General features: G+C 41.9%; 1 protein-coding gene across 1 annotated transcript in view; it reads left to right on the top strand.

The window, feature by feature from the left end:
* The window catches only part of PPP1R1C (protein phosphatase 1, regulatory (inhibitor) subunit 1C), a 50,846-nt gene that overhangs the window by 25,243 nt on the left and 290 nt on the right, over window positions 1-25,313 (top strand). The gene's annotated exons all lie outside the window — the stretch shown is intronic.

Genomic DNA, 25,313 nt, shown 5'->3' with positions numbered 1-25,313 from the left:
GTTATGAAAACATGAACGTTATTTATTTAGACTAAGAGATTAGGGGGCAAACGTAGCAATGTGAAATACACAATTCTGTGAAAACATTACTGAGAAATAGTCTTTGAAATTATTCAAATATTCTAGTTTTATAGCAGTTGAAGATAGCAATATTAAGCAGTATTTTCAGAATAACAGGCTTCATAATTACACACCATTCCCACAGTTTTGCATACGTTCATTTCCTGTGGGCTGTTTCTTCCTCAGTATACTCACAATATTGTCTTCAATATACAGTAAAGAATGAGATTCTGGATGCTGAACTTCCCTCCTTTACATCTCCTTTGGCCGCTCTGTATCCTCCAGGGCTGTTACTAATGGGAGATGGGATAGACTGTGGTCCTGTACCTTACATACAAAGATGGGGATAATAAATCCCCATCAAACAGAGCTCGTAGTGGAAAAGAGGGACAAACATTTTCATTTGTTAATTTCTCTGGCATGTTAGTAGTTTTAGCTGCTCTTTATTCAAAGAAACATCCCCAGAAATAAGCCAAGTTCGCAGGTGGGTGCAGAGCCTGGAAGCTGAGACAGCAGCCACGTGCACAGGAGTGTGGGAGACACGAGGGGCCATGGCATGAGCTTCACTCTGTGCCTGCAGCAGAGAGGTGGGCAAGAGACGCTGTGGGGAGAGTCAGGTTTCAGCCTGACTCCCAATCTCCAAGTATTTATTGAGATTTTTATTTCTTCTTTGAACTGAAAATACTTTTGCTATGCTTCTTGCAATCCTTGAAATAATTACCAAACTGTATGAGAGAAGAGTTGTTTGTTTCATGGATTTATGGCTAAGCAAGAGAGAAAGCAACAGTAAAGGAACTTGCACACTGTGATTGCAAACAAAATAGGAAATTGTTAACATGACTAAAAGGAGCAGAAGCAACATCAGACAATAGTGATGACCAGTTACAGTACCAGGACTATAGTACCTTCTACATGGAATACATGAAAATATATTAAATAAATGAAAATGCAGTATTGCTGATGTCATGGTAAATATATGGAGATCAGCTTCTTGGTGAAATGTGGGCATAATTTTCCCCTCTGCTATAGCAGTGACCTAAACTGAAAGACGACATTATTATTTGTCTAACATTGCCCTCAGATATTTTGGTTCCATCCTTACAACAACTTTCTCCAGACCGAGGTGGGTCTGTAGTTGCTGCAGCAAGCTGTAGCAAACCCCTGTGTCTGCAGAGCCAGTGCCATGCTATGATGCAACAGGCAGCTGCTTTCTTGCTATATATTTGTGTGTACTTTGGCTCCTGCTTTTATTTTCCTAAACAAAAATGCACCAGAGTCCCTACAGATGGACAAATAGCTGACTCATCTCAGCGCATTGTTCTTTTTACTGGAATACAGTGTGCTGGAAAAATCAATGTGAGAGGTATTGATTTAAGTGGTAATCTGGAGAGCGAATCAGACAGAAAACCAGATAACAGCTCAGCACACTGTACTTGTTGGTATTATATTACCAAACCTAATGGATGTCAAAGAGGTTTTCCATTTTGCTTTCAAAAATATGTCTTTTTCTAACCCGGCTGCACTAGTGTTTGTTAATTCCACACTCTTAGGTAGCATGCAGTGTTGGCCAAAGCCAGTATCTGAAGATTGCACCAAATTAATCCATTGTATTTTCACAATGTTGTGATGTACCTCTTGCCACCTTGTTTTCTAGGTATAGCAACACTCTTACCTGAGGATTCATCACTTCCCTTTCCCCTGTTTGTGCCACTTTTTTCTTCTGTTAGTCTTGGGCTTTTATATCTGCACTTCAAATTCTCTCATCTTTCTGTAACTTTCAGTGCTCTAACACGCTACTCTTGAATCTCCATTACCTTCTTTCATTTTAAGCTCCTCTTCTTCATGTGTGGAGGCTGGCTTGAATCTCCCTATGAAAAACACCATAAAAACCAGAGGAAGGTTTCTCAATTTGAAGAGTCGCCAGTTTTACTTAGGGCAATCTTTCCTAGTGAATTCTTATTGCATAAGGCCTGTTTCTTCTATTTATTAATCTGCTTCTTGTTCTGTATGACAAAACCAAGAAGAATCTTTTAGTCCTTTTCCTCTGTATCAAAGTAGATGTCCAGCTATTTTAGCACAAATATCCATCCATTCACAAACAGTATCTTTAGAGATATCTTCTTTATTCTAGTCGGTGTGCTAGAGGAACCCCTGGAAGCCTTGCTGGATTCTCAGCCTCTTCCCTTCACATCCTCCAGAGAAGTCTAAAATAACCCTTCCAGGCAGAGAGGGACCAAGTGGAAGGCAGCTTAGACTGCCAAGGGAGAAGCAAAGTGTCTCATTACCACCTGCAAACTAAGTCTCAGAGCTACAACTGCAACTTTCCATCCCAAGGTACATTTTGTATTGAGGCAGATTTCCTTTTACCTAGATAATCACGTTTTGTTTGGTATCTCAGCTCATCCTTGAAAGGAAACGCAGACTGAAGTGACAGGAAGCAAGGTTTACAAAGACAAACAGAAGACAGCCGGAGGTGTTCCCAAACCTGCATTGCTCCCTAGAGCTTCCAAGTCTCCACGTTATCCACCAGCTATTGCTATTAATACCAGCAGCTATTTACATACCATCCCAGTCTCCCCCCACTGAAGGAAGTGCACGTTCCCAAGTCCTTGAGGATTTCATTAACAGTGAGTCCACTGGTATGGGTGTGCTAGAGGTCAGGGAAACAGGAAACTTTTGTTCATCCTAGTTCACCCTGCAGGAGGCTGTTGAGGTCAGCAGGCTTTAAAGAAAGTTCTTGCAGCTTTCTGTGTTGTCTAGACTACCTTTGCGATTAGTTGCCATCAAACTTCCCTACAGAGGTGAAAGGTACATTTGACTGTTTTCCCTCTCTGTTTCCTTCTGGGAAATACATCCTTTAAATTCCCTTCTTAACGTATCTTTCTTTGCATAGAAACAAAGACTTTTTCTTGAGCGAGGCCCCAGCGACAAAGTTTGAAATTGGATTAAGTCTGAGTTCTTACAAATCTAAGGAGCATTCAAAGACATCATTTTGGTTTGACTCATTAAAACAACCAGGACTCACTGTCTGTTCCCAAAGTGTTCAGACCCTGGGATTTGATACATGTATAATTCTGGTATTTACAATGATGGCTGATATTAAATGAGCTCTTTCTAGCTTCTGCCATGAATTTCAGATGCACAGCTTATTTAGTGCCTGCTTGTTCTTCTCTCCAATGGAAACAACATGCAGAATAAATGATTAAAATCATGATGTCCCTCATGAAATATGTAATTTATTAGAAACAATTAGTACAGTATGTGGCCCTCATCCAAATTTGTAACCCCTTAGGCCAGCTTGATGCTGTCTGATGCATCTCATTACTTTGTGATTGAAGGTTAACAAGGAACACAGATAGAGTCTGGAAACATAAAGGATTATTGTTAGTGTGGTAAGCACTGAGTTTGGAGCCCATGAGAATCATCGCAGAACCAAAATCTCAGGCTAAATTTCCATCAAGTGGCAGAGGAATCAAGTTTGTAAGTCTTAAGCAGTGACTACAGAAACTTGTATCATTTTACAGGCTGCCCTCTTACATGGCGAACTCTGTGAATAGCTTCTAGCGTTAACTAAACACATCAGCGTAAGAACAAGAAACATCAAGTTACACTACAAAGAAAAAAACTGTATCTTTGTGTGATTTCTCTTTTATACCCTGGCTTACATTTAGTTTTTAGGAAATTAATATTAGCCACAATATAACACCTTTACACAGTTTTCTGAACGTCAAGCCCAGGTTTGTCAAAATTCACGGACTGAGCTACTGCTCAGACTTCTCTTGCGTGAGTAAGTCACTTTGGCTCAGGGTATTACACTTTCCCAATCTCTCCAATGATGACAAAGCACCAACCATTTTTTTTTTAACAAGATTGTGCTGTACATGAGCCACAAGGCCAGAAAAAGAGAAGGAGATGGTTTTCAACTATCTTCTCAGTCCTGAATGTGTATTTCAGACCTCTTTGCCTTTCCAGTGGGCTAAAGGGCTGCAATAAATACTGGGTGGGTGGCTAGGACTGCTCCACAAAAGCAGGCACTATCCGGTAGCTGAAGCAATCCCTGAGGTCAGGGCTGAGACCTCCCCTAATCCCTTAGCAGCAGGATGGTGTTCCTGGAGCAGCATCTTTTCTTTAGCCTGGTGACATCATTCTTCAATCCATTCCTTTCAGGTAGAAGGTCTATCTCAATATGTTGTTTCTTGGGTAACAAAAGGCAAAGCTCTGCCTCATTATTTGTGTGCACTGCTCTTATTTGTTCATGCATTGTGAAGTGTCAAAACACCATCAGTGTATTTAGTTTCATGGGTGGTAGTCCCACAACTGCCAGGATCTCCTGAAGCACTGGGAAGAGAAAATTCATGCTGCAGTCTTGTGTCATTACATTTTTTCCTTTTGCCCAACCAGGTCACAAAATAAAGGTGCAGCTTTAGTTTCAAAACTAGTTCTTCTCTTCATTTATATACCATTCTTACCCATATCCTAGTAAGACTGCACCTCGATGCAACCATACCACTTAATGCAACCGGGTGTTGAACAAATTTCCTGCCTATGCTACTGTTCTTTTTTTAAGATGCTGCCTTCCAGTGCTTGGTCTCTTTTTCTCACTCTCTTTACCCTCCTCTCTCCTTCCTCAGACTTGTACAGTAGTATGATGACAGTAGATACAAATTTTAAAAAAATGAGCTAAATTACTTAGTGAATCACTGAGTTGGTGAATGGGATGTATTAGATCGCTGCCATCTCAAGTTCAGTTGGCTGCCACTGATCTGCTACTGCCCAAAAAGTTGGCAGATGCTGCCACAGTCCGTATTTAATTTCTGACTGTTGGCAGCTTTGACTACATTTCATTACACACAGCTGGCAGCTCCTGCCTTAAAATGGCTCTGGCCTTGGCTGCAATAAATACCACAGCACCGTTAGAGAAACCAAGGCATTCAGTGGAGATTAAGCTTGACATCTGCTCTACAGTAAAACTGGGATGTTTGTGTTATAACTTGTCATCTGCCACTATTACCTGGCATATGAAAAAGAAAAGATTGCGCTGAGCACGAGTATCAGCCCCTAAGTTACCACGTGTGGTTTAAGGGCCTGAGCCAACACAGACCAAAGACTAGGGGAGTATTTCCACTGACTTCATTTGGTTCAACATGGAGCCTGCATATCTGATAGTTCTTTCTAATCTTCATGCAATGAATACTAAACTGCCTCTTTTTAAGGTTATGACTATTTTTATGACAGAAGGTTAATCTTACAAATGTTCATGAAACAGCATTTATGACTTGAAAATAGTGTTATTGAGCATTGTTGTACTAAATATAGAGCAGTGTAAACATCATAGTATTATTAATTGCTTCTAAGCAGTAACAGACAACATTAAAAAGTCAACCTTTTAAGAGATAGCACCATAAAATATTAGTCAAAGAGAATGTGGGAGATATAGTACTTATTTTAAAATACAAAGTAGAAAGCTCAGGAAGGGCAACATGTGTTTTTCTGGTTACTTTATATCATAAGACATATTTATGGTGAAATTCCAAAGATTTTGGCAGTGTTGTACTCTGAATTGAAACAGCTTTTGAAGAAAAGATAATATTTTTGTAGGAGAAGATGTAAGGTTCTTATGAAGCCAGTCATTTGGCAGGGCATTAAATTTTATTCCCTGGCTTTAGCTGTGTGTTCTATGCTGGAGGTTAACAACTGAGCCACATAGCAGACACTGACTCCAGCAAGTCCTATTGTAATAAATAAGAATTGTCCCTTTGTTTCTTCTCAAACATCATTTAAAATCCTGAATTTGATCCCAAGCAAGATGACCAAATGAAAGCCTAGATCCCCTGGGAGCAGGCTCTGCCTACTCCCACTGCTGCTCCTGTTCAGCATTTGACATCTCCTGTGCTCCTGGACAGGAGCTGCAGGATCATGCATACAGTGGGGCCAAGTGTATTTGTCAGGTCCTCACCCCCTCCTCGGCTCTGTGCCACAAACCAGCCCCGTGGGGGAGAGCCGCTCCTCCTGGAGCACCGCCAGGGCCTCAGGCGTCTTGGGTGGCAGTGTGGCAGCTTGTTCAGTTCATATTGGGGTCTTCTGGAGATACAGATAGGTACAGTGTGATGACAAGTACACAGGTGTAATAACTACAGAGGTACCTCTCTAAGTAGTATTTTTCCAAAAAAGCCTCCATAGTATGCGGGCTCATGTCTCATTTCATTTAACCTTAAATGAGAAGCCTTCCCTGCATTTGTATCTAACCGCTTATTTCTGCAGTTCCTCTATGTCTATTAATATTTCCGCTGCATGAAGTCAGATTTCATTTATAAAAATCTCTACCCCCAAAGAGCAAAGCTGTCAGAAGACAGTGTGATGAGCTACAGGCAAGCCCAAGATTCATAGTGAATTTCTATAGCATGAACGGCACTGCCATGCATTGAGCAGTGACTGGTAGAGCAAACTCATCCCACGACCTTCCAGCTAAAACTCCATCAACTGTGCTGGTCCTTGTGAGCATGTGTAAGTAGGTACAGGCTCGCAGCCCGTTGGCAGAGCTCCCACCACCTGCACTCTTGGGGTCGGGGCTGGGAGGTTTGAAAAATGCAACAATTGCCTTGAGACCATCTCCTGCCCACAAGCTGCTCTTCCAGGGGCAGTTGCTTGACATTTGTTACTTTATTTTTTACCACCAGGTTTCGCTCTGACCTGAGTAAATGTCCAAATAGTATGTCAGCTTTGTGATACCTCTGTCTCTGAACAACGTGGTCCTTATTTCTGCAGTTAGACCAAAATAAGGCTAAGACAAAACTTGCTTCTGATTCTTAGGGACCATGTGTGTTGGGTTTCTTGTGGTAGGGATGTTATCTGATTTTTTTATTATTTGATTATTTTTTCCTTTTGAAGTGGATGCCTATTAGTCTGAATTTATTGAAAAGCAGAAATTTTCTAAAGAAGGCCATGTGGTTCTCCTCCCTTCCATAATTTCTCCCATCCTTCAACCCTCAGGATGTGACATAGCCCAGTTAAGCAGCAACACAAAGTTCCCAAAACCATCCACCAGAGCTTTGGCACGGAGACAAGAACATGAGCAGTTCAAACATTTCAACCACATCCTTTCAGGCCCGCAGCTAGGACTGAACATTTGCATGAATTACGTGTGTGAATGTGACCAGAAAAACACAGGAAATACTGCAGCAAGCATATGGATCTGAAAAGGGATTAATTTTCCTGGGAGCTGCACTGGCCAGAAGGATGTTGTTTAAAAAGATCTCATCTGGCATAGCTCCTAATTTTTCTTGCAACAGTGGGAAGATTTTTCAGGTTTTTTTTGCACTCACACAACCTGTGAACTGATATTATTCCATGGGTCTTCTATAGCCAGAGAATATTGTCTGCAGTCTCTGAGCAATCTACGGAGTAACTAATTTTAAGAATACATTTAAAGGAACTGTGGGGTCTAATGACCACTCAGAAGCAAAAAAAAGAAACCTAAAATGCTTGCTCTCAGCTCAAGTTGTACCTTTACTGCATATGTTGCACACCCAGCAAGAAGTACATGTAAACACATGTCTGGTAAACCCTGGATGCGGTGCAGGTTTGTGGGCTGCTCGCTGCAATGGCATCTTTCTGGGTGACAGGGACCCAGGATATGCTAGACCTGCACTTGTACCTGGAGAGCAGCTGGTAAGGCATAGGAAACCCACGAGCAGCTGGTAAGGCATAGGAAACCCACACACATCTACACAGCTTAGCTGGGACTGTGTCCAGTTTGAGACACTACACTGAAGAAAGATGAGGCCAGTTAACTGGAGAGGAGCTGGAGGCAGCGAGACAGGGCTGAAGAGCGGGGCTGCACGAACAGGGCAGAGCAAGCGGCTGCCTGGATCCCAGAATAGGAGCCTCCTAAGGCAAAGGTAGGCAGCAGACTTTTCCTTTTCTGTCAGAAATGAGGAGAAAATAAGTAAATTCAGCTTTCAATCCCCTTGCAAACCTCAAGAAGCTGTTATTAAATAGAAGTCCCTGGGATTTCTGGCATGCAAGCTCCCCCTGGTGACACGGGGGTGTAGCGCCTTCCTGCTAGTTCTGCTGAATTGCTAAATGCTTTTTTCTAAAGCACATTGAAATTTTTGAAAATATGCAACAAAGTTTATAAGAGAAGGCATGGAATTATACTAAAGTCGGACTGCAATTTACAATTTCCAACTAAGATCTGTTAGGTTATTACTGCATTTCACCTGCATGCCAGTGGTTTTCTCAAATCCCTGGAGCGGTTTAGAGCCTGACTTTTCTTCAAACTCATTCCTAGCAAGATCAAAAGTAACAAAAGTGTTAAAACTAATTTTTACAGAATCTATGACTCTGATACGAATGTGTCTAAGCCTTTAGAGAATAGTCTACCTTTCTGTACTTTGTCTATATTTTCCACAATTAAATTGGTTAAATACTCTTTCTCCTAGATGACAGCTTGTGCTTCCCAGAAAAATTGAGAGCAATACTTGTTTTCAGGCTCTTACTGTTAGTATGAGTGGCAGATACTGTGCTTCCACAGTGTAATTACATTCTGGTTGTACTGGATACTGGCTCTGGGGTATTTTGATGCCTTAGGCAAAGCAGAAGAGGTAGGTTTCTCACAAGCTCAAGTCACTCACACAATAAAGAGCCACTGAAAATTTTGCCCCTGATATTTTGCTGCCCATGGCAACTGCAAAGTGAGACCAGTTGTACATACTGTAATGCAAATAGTTTGTGGTAACTGCATTTTATGTTGAATAACTATTTCTTAGTATCAGGTTTTAATTTGCCAGCAATCCAAAAAACCTTAAACATAAGATTTTGGTGTGTTTTCCGTTGTCAGTAAGTTCAATGAGCTAAAATGAAAACATTTAAAATTCAAAATATTACTAAAGATGTCAAAGTAAACCTTTCACTGTTTTCATTTTCTCTCTTCTCTGAAAAGATTGGTGCAGAGACACTGTCCTAGACCCTTTTCTGCTGTCTGGGCTAGGACTTCGGGTTTGCTGAATTTGCATAGCAGAGGAGCACCCTGGTTTTGCATAGGTGTTACTTATGAAATGGTTTTGTGGCGGTTTTTTAGGAGTGGGAAACCCACCTATATTATTGTGCAAAACACCATAAATCACTATGTTTCATTTGTCTCCCTTGATTCAAGGGATTTGCACCCTTACTCGGTGAAAATTGTTCCTCGCAGTAAAGTGATGCTGTTCTCTGTCTCCTGTTGAAGTCACTGTGGCTGGGCAGTTTTGGAGAACGGTTTTCCACCAAGTGTTTCTGATTTGGTGTTGTGTGGGAAAGGGTGAATTTCCCAAAGGTTTTCCCAGATGCCAGGGGGCAGGAGTCCTTCCCACTTGCCCCTGACCAGCAAGCGTGCATGGGCACAGCTCATCCCCTGGTTAGGACTAACAGGGTTGGTACCTGCTTCCTCCCCTTCCTGCTGGCTGCAGTACTGGGACCTAACAGGTTGCCATCCATCTCTTAAGGGTGAAAGGTATCAGCCTGCATCTGGGTGGACTTTGCAGCAGTAGCCCCAGATAGCAGGCAAACAGCACCTGCTGGTTTGCTGCCAAGGCAGCCCAGCTCCAGGGGACAAGCTCCCCATGCCCCCTGCATCCCAGTGCCCTGCCAGGCTGCCTGCCTGGCCGCTGGACAAGGCCACCTCACCACCTCAGCTGGTCTCCCACCTCAGTTTCTGGTTGGTGAGGAGCTCACATAAGCCTGGGGTCTCTGTTTGGAGGTTGTGATGTGCTGCAAGACCTCATGGTGCTTATTCTCCAGCTTTGATATCAAACAAGCCCCCACAAGTGCCTGTGCCAACCTACAGGGAGCTGTGCTGCCCCTGCTCCCTCAGAGCAGCCTGGTGTGTCTGAGACTTCAGCACACAAAAATACTTGCTTAGTCACAGACTTGATGGTGAAGTTAGGTAGGTAGAAATGACGAGAGATCACAGGGAGTGCATCAGTTGCTCAGCCTGAAGAGCCATCATTGGGCACAAGGTCAACACCAATGCTTTTGAGCATATTTAAAACCTCCAAAGCTGAGAGCAAGAGAAAGGAACTAGACATGCTTTTCTTGTCCTAAGAGTGTATTTTTTAGGAGAACAAGGTAGACAGTCAAGTTACAAAAAAAGCTCAGCAGTGTAAGGTCCCACAGCTACCTCTGCCCAAGAGCTTGTTTCTCTTCTGAGGCCAGCTGGCTCCACACAGCTCACATCCATGCTGCAGACCTTTTAATGCTCCCAAACCATGGGGGGTCATCCAAAATACCCAGTGGAAATGATCTCTGGCCTGTGCCTAAACCAGTGCTAGAAAATGAGGACCTTGTATGTCATGAGAGGACAAGAGTCAATGGGCACAAATTGAAATACAGGAAATTCAACTTAAATATAAGAAAAAACTTTTTTATTTCTTTTTTTTTTTTATTTTTTTTTTTTTTTTTCTGTGTGAGTGGTCAAACAGTGTAACAAGTTGCCTAGAAAGCTTGTGGCATCTCCATCTTTGGAGATATTAAAATTCTGACTGCATACAGTCCTGAACTACCTGCTCCAGCTGACCCTACATTGAGCAGGGGTTTGGACTAGACAATCCCTGGAGGTACCAGCCAGCCTCAGCAATTCTGTGACTTAATAGCTGCTTTAGTTACCATTTATGAAGTGTAAACCTTTCATACCATGGTAATGACAAGCCCAGTAAAAACTTCATCCTGCAGCTGCCCATACAAGAATTTCACCCTTCAGTCTGATGGATGACATCTTATGTTGTTCCCCACTTCTGTAAGAGAGCTCTTTAAATGTCAGTTTGTCTTGGTGATACTGTGTCTTAGGTGAAAATATCTCAGAATAAAAAATGATGATTAAGGCAGTCTGCAAGCCCCAAATAAGTTAGCTCTTAACATGAGAAAAGCCTCTCCTGCACCAGGGGGTGGTAATAAAACCAGAAGAGGGATCGGCTCTGATCTTCCAGAAATAATCCAGTGCTTCGAGTCAGTTAAGCTGACTTGGTTGGTAACTCATATTATAGGCTTTGCTTTGGTTAGTGTGAAACGCCTGCTGCAGAGGGAGAGGGGAAGGATTCAAACCATCTTCAGCTTCAGTCTTCTGAAATGGATCCCAGCTGCTTGAGATGATCTCAGCAGCTCACAGGCACTGAGGTGCTGAAAACTGAAAAGGCTCATTCTTCCTGACAGATTCCTGCTTGGAAGTAAGGACTACAGCTACAGTACCTGTAATATCAAGAAAATGGTAATTGCCTGCTATTCATATGCCACCCATGAAGCAATTGCAATGGGGATAATTTAATGTAAACACTGACCTATCGATCACTTGTTTAATCATCACAATGTTTTTGTAATTTTGAAGATGTTTATAAAATACTTAAGAAAATAAGAGCTCATTCTAACGTTTACAATATTACTGATGTCAGGTTATTCCAATGCCAAAATCCTACCTTGTTTGTCATCGTAAGAGGGATCACAACAAAGATAATTATAACTCAGTAGGGGATTTGCCAGCAAATTAACAGAAGCTTATAGAATTCTGACAGAAACCAAACAAACTGGATTAATTAAAAGTGAAAGCCGCACAGCACACAGAAGTATGACAGAGAAACACCACCTTGTATTTTTGGCTGGCCCGCAAAGATTTTGCTCCTGTCTTCATTTTAAGAAGTACAATTCACTGAGGAGCTTTCTAACTGCACCCTAAAATTCTCAGGCTGCGCAGGGTATCCAGCAAGAGATTTAAAACTGACACTAACAAATCTTGCACTGTATCTGCCCCAGACCACGCTAAGAAATAATAGCCACAAAAAGAATAACAAAAATGGAAAATAATGATCCAGAATATAAACAAATCAGAATGCTCAGGGTACAATGCCAGGCCTGGGGGTGAAACAGAAGAAGCTGTGAAACAGCAAAAGCAGCTCGGTCTTTACAGGCAGGACTTCATTCACCCCATCATGTACTCAGGCTTCTGCTTCTCGGTACTACAGCCTCCATTCCTCTGTCGAGGATTCTCTCCCCTCAGGATGAGACAGTAAGTTTTTTCTCATTTGTTTATGTTTCACCACCTCAGAAAAATCCCCATGTCGGCCAAAATATAAAAAAGTAGAGCCTCAGTGCGGTTGTCCAGGAAAAAGAGAGCAGCTGGATAATGCTGTCCATTACTGCTGAAGGAAGGTAAGAATGACTAAATAAAGCTGAAATACAGCTGCTCAGAAATAGCTCATGAAGTTGTGGAGATGGAGATGTTTCATAAAGCCTTCCCAGTAAGATTTTGAATGCAAAAACTTAATTTCCTTTGTGTTTTGAACTTGTATAAAAAATTTAATTAGTTTTCCTATAGCATATCTAGATTTTTATGTTTAACCAACTAGGCAAAACTACATGTTTTGGTACTGCTAATATTAAATGTTTTGGTGAAATGTTTTTTCCTTTTTTTCCTCATAAAGAAAATTGTGAAATTTCAGGGTTTTTTTCTAATCACAAGCAAACAAAATTGTAAGGCTCCAAGCAAGTGCAAATATTCAGCTATTGAAGTCTCGTACTGTCATTTTTATAAATGCCCTGGCCTGAATCCATCCTGCTTAAACCAAGTCAGGCATGGAGTTACCCTGGGCTTGTCATAGGCTGCCAAGTCTCTCTCCAAGGCTGGAAGTCTCTCTCTGCTGACCATAGAAGGAATGACAGGCAAGTGCATTCAGTATTGAAGTACCTGAAGGTAGGTGGCAGCTGTGTTTAGCCACAAACCCAGGCTGCCCTTGGACATCCCACAGGGACAGCTCTTATGTTGCCACAGCAGTAAGCAGGGAACAAGGGAAACAGAGACCTAGGAAGCAGAGGTAAAGCAAGGACGGCTTTGACCATGTTGTGTTTTTCAGGATTTATAATGATTACAACAAGGACCAGAATCACATATTTTTTGCACTTAAAACCAAAATTAAACTTCCCCAATGTTTAACAATTAATTCTGCATTGAGCAAAAACATTTGCCGGGCAGCATGGCCAAAGCTAGTGAGACTGTGGAGGCACTGGCCCAGTGTAAGTAAGGATGAGCATTTCCGACTATATATTCTAGCCATAGTTAAAATCTTGGTGAAATCTGATCCCAGATTCAGTCTACATTTGACCTGTGACTGGACCTAAATTTCACTGCTGGTCCTTGTACTATAATCCAATCACAGCTGTCAGATACCTGGTACATCCAGTCTGGGTGGGGTCTCATACGTCTCATACCTCCTCAAGCCTGCCGTGGTGTTCAGTATTGCAGAAGTACCTATGTCCCCTTATTCCCTATACACTATTTTTTAAGTTTACCTTTTATAGTTAACGGAATTCTATACATATTTAGGACATAAAAACATTTCTTCCTACACAGGTTAGTTAATTTTGCAGAGAAACTTTCTGAGTAAACCTTGCCTGCCTGAAAGGGTGTGACTGCAAGTGTATTGCCGTGCGAAGGCTTACCTGAGCAGTACAAACAGAGCTGATCAGGATGAGAATCCTATTTACATGATTAAAGTCTACATCTATAAATGTCTCTAGGATTAAAAAAAAAAACCTTCCTTGCCATCCAGAGACCCAACCAAACACAAAATTATGGTGAGACAAATATTTGTTTTTACAAAGGGAATGGACCTATTCTTTTTTATTTATGTACACTTATTTTTGACATTGCTGTTTGTTTGTTTTTTGTTTGTTTGTTTTGGCTTGGATTTTGTTTGTTTTGTTTGCTTTTTAAAGGAACCTACAGAATTACCTTCTCCAAAAAAAAAAAGGTTTGTTGAGGGGCCTGTCTGGGGAGTGAAAAGTTGGTTGTTATTGTTATCAGTGGTTCTGCCACACATTGAGAGGTTATTTTGCTGTATAAGATTTCATTCCCCTGCTTTACTAATTGGAATTTATATCGCATATTTCTTTTGTTTTGGGAGCAAAGTGCTGTAAGCAAATGCTATGCTTTGTTCCTACTGCTTCGAAGTTTGCAGTTAGGAGTAGTTTCCTTTTGACTTTGCTTCTGTCGGTGCATTGCAAGAGCAGCAGCGTGCAGTGGGTTTGCCCTGCTCTGAGCGGCTGTCACAGCCCTCCCCAGCACCTGAGGCACTGCTGGCGCCACACGCTGCCTTTGTTGCAGACTTGTCAGCAGAGGCATACTGCTTCATCTGTCCCCACCATAAATAGACCTCTGCCAGCCAAGAAATTTTTTAAACCCTGATGGAAGTTGCCATTCAAATGGAAGCAATTTACTTTGAAGTTAAAATACATGGCATGAAAAAAAGCCATGCTACTATTCTATCACAGTATATTTTTCCATATCGTGGTAACCATAACTACCTCACATCCCAGCTGGGTGCAAGTCTCAGACCTCCTAACATCCAAACAGCTCAGGCTCCTTCAGTTCAGGTTCTCTAACACAGTATTTCCCCCAAGAATTAATCGCTGAAGTAAAATCCCTTGGAAACGCTTATGCATTTACTTTGAAGACTGGTTTGTGCAGCCTCAACAACAGTTTTGGAGAAGAATGTATTTCTAATTTTCATTAGAAATTATAAAGGCTTGAATAACTGTAGCATAGTAAGAGAAGTGGCCAGGGTAGCAGGTCAGTGATTTCCCGTTAAGAACTGGTAAAGGAAAAATTAAATGTACTTGGTTGCCACTATTGGCAGGAACAGAATAGAGGAAATTAAATTAGTATGAGACGCAATTTCCTTTCTCACATATAAATCACTATTTAATATATTAACATATTGGGAGTATAACTCTTTTTTATCCTCTAGAACTCCTTTATTTTTATCCTTAGCAAAAGGAATAGTACCTGTGAACAAAGCAATTTTTCCCAGAGACAAGAGGAGGATCGCTTTTGTAAATGCTCATTGATCTTAAGGCTAGCAAAGGACCATTATTTTTACGTAATTGAATCTCTGGCATAAAGCACACCCTTCAACCTAATTCTACACTTGATCAATAATTTATGTGGAATGGTGGCATATATTCTAGAATGCAGAAGTTAAGACTTCTTATAAAAGTTAAGATTTATCTAATTGTCCTTAACCTTTCCCTTCCTTTACTTATGGCAGGTAGGATGATAACATTGTTTTATTTTGTACATAGCAAACTATCTCACTAATATTTGTCTTGTCCCTACCTCTAGACAGACTTACACGCTGCAGTCGAAATATTGAGCACAGTTTTATATTGTCTTGAGCACCAGCTTTCCCAGGTCCTGACTGATGTGATTTGCTAGCTGTAAAACCTATTTCCTGCTTTTTCTTTCACAGTTTCTTTGAATGTAGTCAGCTACAGAGTGTCTCAGACCAGAAAGATAAACTAGCCTGGAGCAGCATGTGGTGAATTGTAAGGATGACAGAAGTTGCCTGGGAAAATGTAAGATGTTTTAATGTAAAAAAGCCATGCTTAGAAAATGCTACTTGTAAACTTTTAGGGCACGTTCTAATATGTATTTTGTGATGGTAGCAGAGTTATTGGTCTCTGTTATTATGGAGAAGCTGATTCAGGTTTGAAAATGTGCCTCTATATTTGATGGCATTATTACAATCCTTTGACATAAGGGACCAATTCTGCCAGTCCTGTGGTTTTGATTTATGGTTAGACAGAGAGCTGCCTGGCTACAAATGGTACTGATGTTAAGAGTGAGAGTTTAGCAATTCCAGCAAATAAACATATTGCTCAGTAAAACTTGGCATCCAGACAGCTGCTTTCTGAAGGGGGATTCTAACTGTCTAGTGAGCTTCCCAGGGCCCCTCAGAGCACAGCACCTTTCAAGATCTGCCTGCATTGGTTGAATTCAAGCACGCTTATCAACAGCTCTAAGCTATCTCTGAACTATGAAAAATCAGGATGAAGAGATGTCAGCTGAAAAACTTTCCTGGTCACAGCCCCCACTGTGCAGGCAGAGCAGCGCAGTCGAGCTGTGCGGGAGGAGAGCCTCGCGGTCCTGTCTGGCTTCATCGCCAATGTGGAAGTCATCTCTGTGTGCTTTTCTGCTCAAGTTGTTGGTTTTGGTATTTGACCAAGATCCATCTCCACAGAATCAGCTGAGAAACTATTTTTGGCTTTCCAAATGGTGAATTAGTGTTGGGCTGAGATTGTTACAGGCTGAAACATCCCCTTAGCCAGCTGCAGGGGTTCTGTCGTTCATTTGTACTCTGAAGACCAGCTGGCTTCTGCAGGTTGAAGGCCAGAGAGGGAAGGAAGGAACCAGCAAAATGAGATGTTTACATACTCACAAAAGTTGCCTGGGAGGACAAAAGCCTCTCTGTTGCTCTTTTGGCTACTGTAAATGGGAGATGCAGTCCCTTCAGCCACAGTGCAGCTAACCTCTGTCTCCAATGCGTGTTCTGGCCAGCCCATGGAGGACCGACAAAAGCCTTTCTGCGCTGAAGCAGCTCCTTCACTCGAGCCTTATGGAGCCAGTGCTGCTTCAAGTGACTGCTGAGAGGGAAGAATGGAGTGGGACGTACTGTGTGAGAGAACAAAATGGAAAGCAGCCAGACATTTGCGACATGAATTTTGCTGCTCTCATACAGTCTTCATTGTGACAGTTTAACACTGAGTCTTTTGACTGTGGAGAAAGTAGCATGAGCCCCAGAATTTGTCATTTAAAAGGCTCACCATGAGGACTGAGTATTGTATAGCTGGAGCTAAGGGTTAGTAAGAACCAGCAGACATTTAGAAAATTAGTCAATCTTTGCTGTTTGGTATTCCAATGATCATTCACAAACATTTATGAGGCCATGGTGACCTGCTGGATATGCTGATGATCTGATCTACTCCAGATCAGGTATGTGACCTTTGTAAACTCACCATATTTGCCAGTGTTTCAGATAATTTGTTCTAATTTCGTCATCAGCACTCGTGAAAGAGACGCACATTAGAAAGAAAAAAAAAAGTATAAGAAATTGCATAACTGAATAATATTTGGGTCTTATAACAGACACAAGAGGTGTTTTTTTTTCTCCTCCTCAGCCCTCACATAAGTATAAAATAGTGTAACACACAAGGTTTTTTGCTGATTTATAGCTTGCTAAAATGTCAACATAGTTTAAGCCGCCACGCTGGTGTTTCAGATCCTTTTTATTCTAAATGTTAAAGGCCCACCATGTGTGGTGTAGCCTTTGAAGAGTCCGTCAGCTGTAAAGGACCGAGTGACAGCCTGACTTTGCTTTTCCTTGGGTAATTTAAACATGAGTTTGAGAATACCTAGTGTGCCAATTTTCTGCATCACTTTGTTTACCTTATACCTCAAACTTTAAAGCCACATATAACATTAATTTATAGTATTTTACATACATTCTCTGTAAATAAATGGTAGCTGTTTGAAGTTATTTCTTCTTTATAACTGAAAGTTAAGATCAATTACAAAGCTGACATTTCTTTCTTTGAAAACAGAAAGATAAACTCTCATTAACTTCTGGAGGACTAGGACTGAGCCCTGTCCAATAACAAATCACCTGCTTGTGTTCAGACCCATTGACCACAGGAGTAAGGGCAGGCCTTTGCATGTTGGTTGTCAAGCTTCATGTGATTAGTTTTATTTTCCATGAAACCTCAGTTAACAAAAGGTTACAGGCGTGAGTACTATTCAGAGTCCTTTCAGATAGCTCCACAGAACAGCATTTTTCAGTCTTTCTCAACAAAGAACAACTTAACCTTTAGGAGACTTCCAAAGACTGTATCAAGCAGAGTTGTTTACAGTTGCCCACACCTATAAAGCAAAATTTTCCACATCTATTTACCTTCTTCTTCTCTCTCCCCCTTTTTTTTTTCTGTTTGCTTACTCATACACATGGGAAATGCCAAGGTCAAAGCCTATGTATTTTACTGCTGTCACTTCACAGACTACTTTTTGATGTTCTTTGGACCACTGGTGACTCAGGGACCCCTCAAGCAACTGGCTGCCTTGGAACACCCAAAAGGGGCAAGGGTGCCAGGGCTGCCACCCTCAGTAAGGCTGGGTTGCTGCTTTTGTGTTGGGTCTGCTTGGAAGCAGGGCTGGCTTCCTGCCACATGCATCCGAAGTGATTTATGAGCATCAGCAGATGAAATAATTGTTGCCAGGTTGGCAGACAGAAGCCATTCTTGCAGGTGGGAGTGAAGAAACACAAGGAACGGTATGTAAAACACATTTTCTGTTTGCATGCGAATACCAGTCACGGTCTAGAGCTTTGTTCATTCTCAGTAGTCCCCCACTGATCATTGTGCCACAGCCCTTGTCATACTGTGTTGATGTTAACATAGCACCCGGGAACCCACACCAGGGATTAGGACTACACCACACTAAACCTTGTTCAAGTTGGTTAACAGAAGTTGGTTGTTGCACCAGGGAACTCCCAGCTGGGGTGTAGCAATCAAACCAGGAATGGACACAGAGTGTTAGGGAGGAATGCGACGGTCTTTGTCTCAGTATGCTGGCAAGTGAAATGTTCTCAGGTTGCTTCTCAAATTCCATAACTGAGAGTTTGGAGGATTTGGAAGTGGCTGTGGAGGCTGATAGCTGTATCTCCCCAGCATTCAGTACAACGTGGGAGAAAGGATGAAAATGCTCGTTTAAAAGCAAATGGAGCTGTATCAGTTCCTGATTTGAGGGGAGAGTAGGTGGTGCTCATAATATGCAAAGAAATTTAATTTTCCTTGAAAGCATAAATAGCCTTCATTAGTCTGAAAAATCTTGGAGGGAATCAGTGGAAGAAGCTCAAGAGGAAGAGTGAGTTGCGCAGAGGTGGCATGGGAAGTGATCAGGGAAATGCTTCAGGTGATTGCAACTGCAGAATGCTGAATGCAGGAGCACAGGTGTTGTTTATAGGCCTAGAGAAGGAGATGTGGTAGTACTGAAAGTCCAGGGATAAGGACAGTTTCAATGACTGTTTTCACTGGATAAATGGTAAAGACCATATTGGATACATTAAGCAAGAAAAATGTGCAAGACTTAAATGAAAATTGGATATGGTGATCTAGAGAAGAGTGGAAATTGGAAATGTGTAAGCCTGAGTGTCAAGAAAAAAATAGTGGTGTTGTCCACAGTAAATGAACAAAACATGAAAGGACTGCAGATCAAAAGCTTGGCTTTGACCGCTGTGAGATAATGGCTTAGACTTCTGCAAGCTTCCACCAAAGGTGCACTGCAGAGTTTTAATTTGGACACAAGGAACAAATCCTTTCCATCAGAGCCTTTATAAAGGTGCTTATAGTTTCTGTATTTGAGAAGCACACTGTTGAAGACAGGAAGTACTGTAGAAAACTTGCAGCCTCTGCCACACATCCTCAGAGGCTGCAGCAAGAGGAAAAGGACCATCAGAGGACAGCAATGGAAAAAGTGTTATGAACAGTGGAAGACCTAGGGACAAGAAGTATGAGAGGAAAAGATATCAACAAGGTGGAAAAGATGAATACAGAAATCTCCAGGCACTTTTGCCAGAAAGCTTTCAGGCTGAGTCCAAGGGCAACTTGATCAAAGGAAGTGGAGGATGTAGTGAGAGGGGAAAAAAGGAAATAAAAAAGGTAAGGTGGAGACAGCATCATTTTTGGTGAGCTGGATGGTAGAAGGAAGCGTTAGGCAGCAGCTAGGGAGACAAGTAGGATTAAGTATGTGGTTAATGTTTTTTAAGGGGTTACTAACAACAGCTTGTGCACTGAACTCTGACTTGTATGTGAGGAGAGCTTATTTAACCAACCAATTAAGTAAAAATGGATTAAAGTTTTAAGGAACTGACTGTACAGATGAGGGAGGTAGATAGCAGGTCATTTATGCAAAGAGGAAACAAGAGAAAGCTCAAAATATATATTTGGGAAACTAGCATTTTCCTTACCAGTTTGCTGTCCGTCTCTGGCATGGAGTACATGCCCTTCTGTATTTCAACTGTTTAAAACAAACAAACAAAAAATTATACAGTAGAAATTTTTTTTCTGGCCAAACAACTGAATTTTTGACCAAGAAGGTCAAAGTATCTAGGATGTGTGCACGGGGCGTGCTTCGAGTTTTTCCATGGGCACTAACGACAGCTGTGTTTCGGCTATCTTCATCAAATGGGGCAGAGGGAACACAGGACTTGTATTTCTTACATTTAAATAAATTTGGCAGTGTAGTTGGCATGCATCTGACAATGCACATTTGAAGATGACTAAGCCCACTTTTTCTAAGCTTTTATGATGAGGAAACGCTGAGAATGGAAGATAGTTGAGCTGTATTCTGTTGAACAGATGATGAACTCACAGAGAGGAAAAATGTTTAATAACTACTCAGCTCCTGTGGCAGGAGGTTTCCTCCAGGCAGCTGTTCCTGTGGACTCTGATGGTCCTCGGCTGCTGCTGAAGGTGGCAACAACAGGAAGCATTTCATGCTTTTCACAGCAGGGAGCTTCCTGGAGCAGGGACGGGTGCTCTGGGCTGGGAATGGTGCCCGGGTGAGCGGTACGGCAGTGGCTCTCGCAGGGAGAGCCTCGCTGCTCTCCCACTAGCACTGATGGGCAGAAGGGAATACATGTCCTCACATGGAGCACCCAATGCTTCTGGAAACATCTGACAAAACATCTTGTGAAGTATTGAGAGCCTGTGTTACTTCCACTGTGCAGATGCCTGGCTGAACAAGAAAATCATTTCTTCTGTAACAGGAGTCTTTAGACTTTGGTTTTATTACCGCAGTGTGTTTTTAAAATCTGTTACATCTGCGGGCAGTGAGCATATTATTTTAACTGCAATGACAGTCAGCAGTCCTCGGGCACCATGCCCCAGTGGAGAGTGATGGACACAGCTGATTGTCCCTGAAACCCTGGCAGACAGATGCACCATGCCAGCAACCGGCAGTAGGTGCGCAGGGACTTGCTCTGCAGGACAGCCCGCTCCTCTGCATCCCTCTCAGGAAATAAAATCCTCTTCTTTGACATTTCTACACACTGGGCCCCGACTGGGATGTGATTTCTATGTGAGATTTCATCTGTAGGTATATCTGTCACATGCAAGAGGTGCTCCATGTTCCATGGTTTGGGAAATACAGTTGCACTCGGCCTAATGCAACCCCTTAATCCCATTGTTTTCATCCCTTGTATTTGGGAACAAATACAAACATATAGCTCACATATATGTGGATATGGGACACATACATTTATATATAGATCACAGTGGGCCACATAACCTAATTATGAGTTTGTATGTTGCCCAAAATCTGTGGAAATGCTGATTTACTCATGGTTTTAAAGAGACAAAAGAAACCTTGTTCCTGAGATCAGTCTGACTGGTGGGATTAGATATGTCATATCTGTGCCAGGAAAAGGAGGCATTTGAAGTTCTCACCTGGGTCAAAACATAGCCTGCAGTGACACAGTTAATGTTATTGTACTTTTGTAAACTCTAAGATGGATTTATGGAGTTTTGATTTCATAGAATCACATAGGCATTTAAGTAGCAAGGAACCTTGGGAAAGCAGATAGTCCAACCTGATGCTCAAAGCAGAATCAGCACCACGTCTAACTGGATTGCTCGAGGCTTTGTACAGTACTGAAAACCTCTGGGAGAGAGGAAGGGGGAAAAAGGGGAAAAGAAACCAAGAGGCAGTGTTCAGACAGGGTTTGTTTTAAGGGAGAATAGAGAGTTTGAACAAACTGTGGGTATGAAATCACTGTCAGTGAGTGGTGAGAAGGGGCAGCCTTCGGGCTGGAAGGGGTTTGTGCTGTCAGACCTCCTGGAGAAGAGAAAAGCCCCATCTAGGGAGTGAGGTTGCAGAGCAGCGGTCAGGTCATGGCAGGTACAAATGCCATCCCCAGGCATTAGGGTCAGTGTGGGCTGGGGACCTGCGGGGTCAGCGGGACAGCTCAGACCCCATGAGCCACCTTTGCAGGCGAGGGCAGAGCAGGTCAGGGCCACCTGGGCTAGGGGCAGAGCAGTGAGAGAAAATGAAATGGTGTCAGGATGGTGCAAGCACAGTGCTTCAGAGGGGCATGGGTGCCCACAAATTCAGCGTTACCCACTGCCTGGAACAAGGGACATTGCTGAGAGAGGGTGGCTCTATGGATCAGCAGTTCTCCCTATTTGCAACCAACATTATGAAGCTTGTGTAGTTTATGTGAAACCAGTAACTTAATGTTTTGAACTTGGATCTGCTGTATGTACAAACAGTATCTTCTGAAATATTCCCCATATATCCCCCCAAAAAGCCTGGCTTTGTTTTGTTTTGTTTTGTTTTGTTTTCCTATGAGTAAAATCTTAGAGCCAGTATTTGTTGCTCATCTTTACTACAGTGCTTTGTTGATGAATAGAAATGAACGCCAGAGAACAGTGTTCTGGTGCCTCTTGATCACTGTTTGAGAAAGGTGGGGGCTTGAACTGTGTTACTGATGTATGAAGACTGAAAAGATAAGAAGGAAATATCCTTTCTAATAAATTAACATTACCATAGCAGCAGTTGTAAAAATGGTTGGGGTGACCTGAGTAATAAGTTTTCACTCCATCTCTAGCCAGAATATACCCTTTCAGCAAACAATTTAGATATTGATAAATGAAGATACTGGGTTTGAATAGATCCAACTTGCTTAGGAAAAAAATTGCTGTGGCTAGAGCTCCACCTTGCTACCAGCTTATCACTTGCTTTGAACTGACAAAGGGCCGGGCACACAGCTTGAACAGCCCCGCTGGAGTGACACTCAAGAGCCACTGCAACGGCCACCTCTCTCGAGTTGTTGTAGCTGAGCAGGAGCTGTGGATGAACGTGCCAGTGTGCTCCGGGGCATGACCACCTCCAGCTCCCTCTGACCCCCCTGGGCAGCCAGGGGGGGCTACTGCAATGTCATGTGGCTAGAGATGCTTTTAATTTAACAGCATGATTGCCATTATTTAACTAAGTATTTGTATTACCCCAGACTTTTTTTGCACTGTAAAAGTCTGACGCTTTGTGCATGAAATGTATATTTTCAGGAAAGCCACCAGCCTTTTCTCTTGTGCGTGTTCATACATTACTGACAGGAATTTCCTTACCTGTGCATCAGTTCATGCTAGCTTATTTTGTTGTGTAGCCAAGTGTCTCATTTCATAATGCTACGTATAAGGTCAGTTAATTCTGACAACTTGATATTGTCAGAACATCATGAGGCTTATGAATAATGACATCAAGTCATGTGCACGTATTAGTCACTGCAGAAAACCTTGTGAGTCTTCACTACCAAATGACCCTGTGGCATTAAATGGCTGACAGAGGTGAAGGCATGCTGTAGAACCAAGATTGTGAAAAAATCATCATGTAAGATTGATAGTTGCCTGCTACGTGAAAATCAATGGGTAACACTCATTGGTATAATTCCTCTCCATTTCCTGCAATTTTCATACGAATATTGCAATTAAACCACATAGCCAGAAGTCTTCACTCCTACCAAAAATACCATTCCATGAAGCTTCACCATATATCTTCACTGTATATCACATGCCCTCTTTTCTGTCCATAATTTTCCCATTTTCATATTTGAAAAACTTGCTGAAAAATTATACATTCTGCCTCTTAGAGATTCCTGCTTGAAGTACTGAACAGATGCTGTTAGACGGGTGCTGTGAATGTGAAAGAAACGGCTCCAAAAGTCCAGAGATAAACAACAGGAGACAAATTTGCTTTACAAACACAATATGATTCTGAAATTAACCTATAGTTAGGTGAAACCATATTTAAAGTGTTTGTCTTACTTGGTGGTAGCCAAGCACCCCAAGTGTTTCTTCATACATCACAGTTACTTAATTGGAAATGGTTTGATTATTGGAGGGCACAATTGCAAGCACTGTGGCTTGGAAGCATTATTTTATCTGCTTGTTGTATGTCTGAAAAACAGTTTCCCAGGGAACCAAGTACTGGGTGGAAGAAAAAAAAAACCAGGAGTCCAGAGCCCAGCACAGATCAGTGATAGGCTCCTGTTGGAAGTGGAGCAGGCTGCACTCCTGGTGTAAGATCCATTTTAAGACCCTGTTTTCCGCTATTTGCAACTTTGATCAACTAGAATAACTTACGTTGAAAGTTTTTAAGTAGCATATTTGGAAAAAAAGTATTCCATATTTCGGAGTGGTGTGGACATAAACAGTGAAATGTAGGAACCTCCAGGTTAAGTGATGCTGGGGCCATGGCTCTTGGACATACACCAGCAATTCCTCCTCCTCACAATTTCATGTAATCTGGATCTTGCCCTGTATGCCTTGAGGGTGCACCCCTTTTTGACAATTGTGACTCCGCAAGTGCTATGACAGTGGGGTGCTTGATTATCCAGCTGTGGTTATCTAAAGCAACTGGGGTGCAGTTTCTCCTCAACAGAGGAACCAATGCATAAGGGAGGATTTTTTTTTTTTAACAGTTAGAAATAGTGAATAGAATTATGTATGACCTGTAATGAAACCAAAAATGTTTCTATGTTATGACAGTAATGACATCAGAAAACTTAATTCAGGTTTACATTTTGTCGAAATCACATGGTTTTTGTTATGTTCCCACTACAACAGTTTTTGTTAAAAACTAGAGGACCCAGAAATTAATCTTGTCCATTTGATACTTAGATTTTTTGAAAATAACAGCCCTTGTTCTCTGGTCTCTCTTCTCAACTTTTTAGCTTCATTTTGCTTCCTCTTTTAGCTTGAATTCTTCTATAACACCAAGGTGGAGCTGAGAAGATGGGATTAAGCCCATTCATTGAGGCTTGTTTGCTTGTACTGAACATGGGACAGAGAAAATAACTTTGCATTTTTGAAGTCTGCTTCACTTGCTGGCTGAAACCAGCTGGCAGCAGGGACTTCACAACTTTCCTCAAACCTAAACTTCCAAATATCCTGTGGTAGGTGTTTACCCTTCTCATCCAGCCCCACATGTTATTTAAAGGTCAAGAGAATACACTCTCCATGTGAGAAATGATTCAACTTTGTCACTGCCTTGGCTCCAGCAGTTCCCTCTTTGTTGGGTACGATGCTCTCTTTGCTCTGTAGGTCACGTACAGACTATGGGGACACACACTGGAGAACATCTCTGGAGCACAGGGAAAGCTGTGACCATGGGGTATGGGGTCCATGTGAGCAATGACCTTCAGCAGATTAATCTCTGAAAGAGGCTCAAGTTGAAATTCTGGTACAATAATTCCCATGTCTAGAGTATAGGCTTTCAAATGTTTTAACTTATTTGAGATGGGCAGTATTAATCTGATGAAAGATCACCAAGTTAAAAAAAAAGGAGTAAATACTGTTCTGTTCTACAAGGTGTCCTTTGGCAGTTATTCCAACAAAATATGATACAT

The sequence above is a fragment of the Pterocles gutturalis genome, unplaced genomic scaffold (assembly GCF_000699245.1).
Source record: "Pterocles gutturalis isolate BGI_N339 unplaced genomic scaffold, ASM69924v1 scaffold2332, whole genome shotgun sequence".
In the NCBI taxonomy this organism is placed as follows: domain Eukaryota; kingdom Metazoa; phylum Chordata; class Aves; order Pterocliformes; family Pteroclidae; genus Pterocles; species Pterocles gutturalis.
Note: the sequence above shows the minus strand (reverse complement) of the source record. Positions and strands in the feature narration are given on the sequence as shown.